Raw genomic sequence first — 6,000 nt, forward strand, 5'->3', positions numbered from 1 at the left:
TTTACAGTCTGCAAAACAGCTCACTTGGATAGTACACTGGTTTGGTCCGTGTCTCTCTCTTCTCAGACTCTCTCTCTTTTTCTCTCTGTTACACACACACACACACACACACACACACACACACAGAGTCTGTAAGAACTGGGCCAAGGAGACTGCTCAGCATGTTACACACGTGTGAAGCCTTTGGTATGCCCCTCTCCGTCCCCGGCTGCATTAAATAAAGGATTGGGGAGAGAAATAGCTCACTGGGTGACTGACTGGGTGGGGTGCTTGTCTTGTCACATGCACAGCCCAGGTCCAAGGCCTGACACCACATCAAAATACCATGGCACCAGGGGACACTCTGGCCTTTCTTTCTGTCTCTCTGAATGGGAAAGCAGTTCAGGAGGGGCAAAATGGCACATGCACAGGCCTTTGGCCACCCTCCTACAAAAACAAGTAAATAAAAGAAAACACAGACGCTCATCCAGAGGTACCAGGGCGCTAGGGAACCCAGATCAGGGTGGGGCTAGGGCTGAGTGGGGCTGCAGCGCCAACAGTGGCCAGCAAAAGTGAGGGTCACACAGAGGTGGCGGGGAAGGACACAGGGAGAGGACCCCATGCGTTCCAGGCAGAAGAAGCCCGTTTATCTCCGAGTGGAGGGAAGGAGGAAGGAAGAGAGGAGTGGCTGGTGCAGAGCCCACAGGAACCAGGCCGGCTGCCCACCTTCTGCTCCGTTTCCTGATTTAACTGGAGTTTGGTCAGAATTCAGGAATGAATAAGATGCTCCCGCCCCCCGTCTGCCAAGGCTGTCTCCCAAGGCCAAGGCAGGACAGCTACCCAGCCAGGCACCTCACTCCCACCAAGTGCTGCGTGGTTCTAAACCTTTCTCTTTATACATTTTTCCTTTCCTTTTTTTTTTTTTTTGTTGTCTTATTTAATTGTCACCAGGGTTATTGCTGGGGCTCAGTGCCTGCACTATGAATCCACAGTTCCCAGTGACCAATTTTTCCCTTTTTTTCCCCTTTCTATTTGATTGAAAAGGACTGAGAGAAATTGAGAGAGGAAGGGGGATATATATATAGATAGATAGATAGACAGACAGAGAGAGGGAGAGAGAGAGACTCCTGTAGCACTGCTTCACCGCTTGTGAAACTCCCCCCCTGCATGTGGGGAGCCGGGGCTAGAACCCCAGTCCTTGCACTTGGTGATATGTTTGCTTAACCCAGTGCCCCACCACCCAGCCCTCTCTTTTTAAAAATTTAAGCCATTATTTATTTATTTATTCATTCATTCATTCATTCATTTCCTTTTGTTACCCTTGTTTTATTGTTGTAGTTATTACTATTATTGTTATTGACGTCGTCATTGTTAGATAGGACGGAGAGAAATGGAGAGAGCAGGGGAAGGCAGAGAGGAGGAGAGAAAGATAGGCACCTGCAGACCTGCTTCACCGCCTGTGAAGCGAATCCCCTGCAGGTGGGGAGCTGGGGTTCGAACCGGGATCCTTATGGTGGTCCTTGCGCTTTGTGCCACCTGTGTTTAACCTGCTGTGCTACCGCCCGAGTCCCCTCTTTTCAAATTTTTATTTATTTATTTTATGTATCTTGGATAAAGACTGAGAAATCAGGGAGTTGGGCAGTAGCGCAGCGGGTTAAGTGCACGTGGCGCAAAGCACAAGGACCAACATAAGGATCCCGGTTCAATCCCGCGGCAAGGAAATCGCTTCAAAGGCGGTGAAGCAGGTCTGCAGGTGTCTCTCTTCCCCTCCCCCTCTCTGTCTTCCCCTCCTCTCTCCATTTCTCTCTGTCTTATCTAACAACGACGGCATCAATAACAACAATAATAATAACTACAACAAGGGCAACAAAAGGGGAAATAAGTAAATAAATATATTTAAAAAATTATTTAAAAAAAGAATCGGGAGTCGGCTGTAGCGCAGCAGGTTAAGCGCAGGGGGCGCAAAGCACAAGGACCGGCATAAGGATCCTGGTTCGAACCCGGCTCCCCACCTGCACGGGAGTCGCTTCACAGGCGGTGAAGCAGGTCTGCAGGTGTCTCTCTTTCTCTCCTCCTCTCTGTCTTCCCCTCCTCTCTCCATTTCTCTCTGTCCTATCCAACAACAACTACAACAATAATAACTACAACAATAAAACAACAAGGGCAACAAAAGGGAATAAATAAATAAAATAAATATTTAAAAAAAAAAAAAGAATCCTGGTTCAAGCCCCCAGCTCCCTACCTCCAGGGGAGTTGCTTCACAGTCTGCAGGTGTCTGTCTTTCTCTCCCCCCCTCTGTCTTCCCCTCCTCTCTCCATTTCTCTCTGTCCTATCCAACAACAACATCAATAACAACAATAACAATAACTACAACAATAAAACAAGGGCAACAAAAGGGAATAAATAAATAAATATTAAAAAGAAAAAGAAAGACTGAGAAATCAAGAGGGAAGAAGGAGGGAGGGAGTGAGGGAGAGAGGGAGGGGGAAAGAGAGAAAGAGAACTGCAGACCTGCTCCAAAACTCATGGAGTGTTCCCCTTCAGGTGGAGGCTGGGGGCTTGAACTCAGGTCCTTGTGCACAGTAACATGTGCACTCAACTAGGCTGTGCCACCATCCAGTCCCCAGATTTTTCTTCTGTACTGAACTCAGGCTCGCCCTGCCCCATGAGCCACGACCTTATGTGTATTCTCTCCTTCTTGATGGCTTTACCCAAAAGTGAGCCTCTGTCTGCCAGGAAGGCCAGTACAGGCCAAAGTTGTTCCCGGGCTTCGGAGAGCAAATCACATGATTCTGGAGCCGGGGACGTGGCTCAGTGGGTAGAGCAAATGTGCACGAGACCCCAGCAGTCCCTAATGGGAAGGCGTGGAAAAACAAAACAGAACATTCTCCACTCTCGCTCTCTCAACATTAAAGAATACATTTAAAAACACACAAGGAAGGGAGATAGCTCAGCCTGTTAGAGCAATGACTTGCATGTCTGAGGCCCCAAAAGTCTCAGGCTCAACCCCCCCAGCACCACCTTGTACCAGTGCTGAGCAGTGCTCTGGACTTCTATTCTCTTTCCCTCCTCTCTCATTCTCTCTCATGCTCTTTCTCTCTCCCCTAAAAAACACAGCAGCAAGGGAATGGCTCAGGAGATAGAGCACTGGACTCTCAAGCCTGAGGTCCTGGGTTCAGTCCCTGGAACCACATGTGTCAGAGTTCTGCTCTGCTTCCTCTATTTCTCTCTGTGAGACTGTGTGTCTCTGATATGTCATTAAACAAATTTTTAAAATTACAGAATTTGTGGATTAAAAGAGACTTTAGAGATGCCACTCTGAAACAAACAGGTGACTTAAGATGAAGAGGGACTCATCAGAGCAGGGCTCAGTGCAGTACTCTGGCCAAACCCAGCCGGCCATCTATTACTGTCCCACCCCTCCCCTCCCTCTCTCCCTCCCTCTTTCCCTTCCTTCCTTCCCAAGAAAGATCTTATTCATTCATGATTTCACCACACCTGGCTGCTTTCTTTTTCAAACAGCAAGAGAGACTACAGCACCAGATCTCCCCACAATGCAGCACTACCTCCCATGTGGCGCTTGGGCTTGAACCCACGCCAGGCATACGGCCAGAGTCTATCTGGCTCCTTAAAGAAATTTTGACAACTTCTGCTATAAAGAGATGATCCCAGATCAACACATACACATACACATATACATACACACACATACACACACACACACACACACACACACAGAGGGAGAGAGAAAATTTTCCTTTTGAAGTTAAATCTGAATTAGGACTCAAAATAATCTACATAACGTTTTTCTGAACAATTTCAGTGTAAATTAATAAAGACATTATGGCATGGTGCTTGGGAAGAAGCCAGAGTCTTACTCATGAGAGACAAGCAAAGTCACCTCTCAGTCCAGTGAATTTGAGAGGGGGGGGAATGTGTTGGGGGGGAGAGAACAGATCCCACAGCCCTGCTCCACCATTCATGGAGCTTCCTTTCATTCAGGTGCTGTGCTTGGTGCTGAAAGAGGAAAGATCCCCCCCCAGCCCTGCTCCACCCTCCATGGGGCTCCCTGGGTGCTGTGCCTGGTGCTGAGAGAGGAGAGACTCCACAGCCCTGCCCACCCTCCATGGGCTCCCTGGGTGCTGTCCATGGTGCTGAGAGAGGAGAGACCCCACAGCCTGCCCACCCTCCATGGGGCTCCCTGGGTGCTGTGCACGGTGCTGAGAGAGGAGAGATCCCACAGCCCTGCCCCACCCACCCTCCATGGGGCTCCCTGGGTGCGGTGCATGGTGCTGAGAGAGGAAAGACCCCCCCCTGCCCTGCCCCACCCACTCTCCATGGGGCTCCCTGGGTGCGGTGCATGGTGCTGAGAGAGGAAAGACCCCCCCCCCCACCCTGCCCCACCCTCCATGGGGCTCCCTGGGTGCTGCCATGTGCTGCCAGAATCAAACCCGGGATCTCGTCCGTGGTAAAGCGTGTGTTCTGCAACTGCCCTCTCTCTTGGACTTTAAAAGTTTTAAGTTTTAAGCAAAGACCTTTACATGTCTTTTTTTTTTTTTTTCTTCCTAGAGACAACAGATAACATCTTGATTGATCCAAGCTAGGAATCCTCTCATGTCATGCTATTTTGGAGGAGAGGGGTCATCACCAGGGCTTCTTTTAACTGCTTCTAACTGTGTTGAAACAAAAGACTGTGTTCTCCTCTGGCTTATATCCAGGACTCAGGAAAATGACTGCAACTCTCTGAACAGTTTCTGCTCTATTTTGTGTTGCTCCCCCCCCCCTTCTTCTTCTTCTAATGGGATGATTCAGGTTGCTTTTCCTGTGACTCGGGAGCATCAAGACCTGTATTTAAATCCTCTCTGTGATTACCTTCTATCATCCGGCACTCATTCTAAATTTGGCTTTCGAGTCACGCATGGGAAGTCTCTAAGCCAATTACCCTTTGACTCGATTTTTCGGGGAAACATATGCTCAGTCCTGACTCTTCTGTCCTCTCCACCCACTCCCCCATCTCCAGGGCTCTGTCATGTCTGCGCTCCTGTCTTTCCACCACCTATTTCTGTTCTGATAACCATATAGACTGCCCTTGTAGAGGTTAATGTTTGCACTGAATCCCCTCCCTCGAGTTGTTTTCTCTGTTGACTGCCAGTAACCTGAGAATACATGTCTTACATGCAGAAACCCTTGGGGCGACATCTCCCATCTGGATCCAGTCTAAGCCCCCGGCTCCCCACCTCCAGGGGAGTCTCTTCACAGGCGGTGAAGCAGGTCTGCAGGTGTCTATCTTTCTCTCCCCCTCTCTGTCTTCCCCTCCTCTCTCCATTTCTCTCTGTCCTATCCAACAATGGCGACAACAATAATAACTACAACAATAAAAAAAATAACAAGGGCAACAAAAGGGAACAAATATTAACTAATAATAAAAAAAAAAACAGAACTTGTCATCAGGATGCCGGCCAGACTTCCCTGGATTGAAGACCCCACCAATATGTCCTGGAGCTCAGCTTCCCCAGAGACCCACCCTACTAGGGAAAGAGAGAGGCAGACTAGGAGTATGGACCGACCAGTCAACGCCCATGTTCAGCGGGGAAGCAATTACAGAAGCCAGACCTTCTACCTTCTGCAACCCACAATGACCCTGGGTCCATGCTCCCAGAGGGATAGAGAATGGGAAAGCTATCGGGGGAGGGGTGGGATATGGAGATTGGGCGGTGGGAATTGTGTGGAGTTGTACCCCTCCTACCCTATAAAAAATAAATAAATAAATAAATAAATAAAAATAAAAAAATTAAAAAAAACAACCAGAACTTAGGTCCAAGAGCAGTTTCAGTTCAGCCATGTCCGTGGATCTGAGCAATGAGCCAGTTCAGTTCTGACTATTGCTGGTGTTTTGTTTTGTTTTCCCTAACCAGCTCTGGCTGATAATAGGACAGGGGACTGAACATGGGGCTTTGGAGCCTCAGGCATGAGAGTCTCTTCGCGTAGCCATTATGCTGCCCCTGCCCGACTGCTGCTAGT

The 6,000-nt window shown here is 48.8% G+C and overlaps 1 protein-coding gene across 11 annotated transcripts in view; it reads right to left on the reverse strand.

Annotated features, from left to right (window-relative positions):
• The window catches only part of TIAM2 (TIAM Rac1 associated GEF 2), a 274,186-nt gene that overhangs the window by 28,214 nt on the left and 239,972 nt on the right, over positions 1 to 6,000 (reverse strand). The window lies entirely within an intron of this gene.

Source organism: Erinaceus europaeus, chromosome 13 (genome assembly GCF_950295315.1).
Source record: "Erinaceus europaeus chromosome 13, mEriEur2.1, whole genome shotgun sequence".
NCBI lineage: Eukaryota > Metazoa > Chordata > Mammalia > Eulipotyphla > Erinaceidae > Erinaceus > Erinaceus europaeus.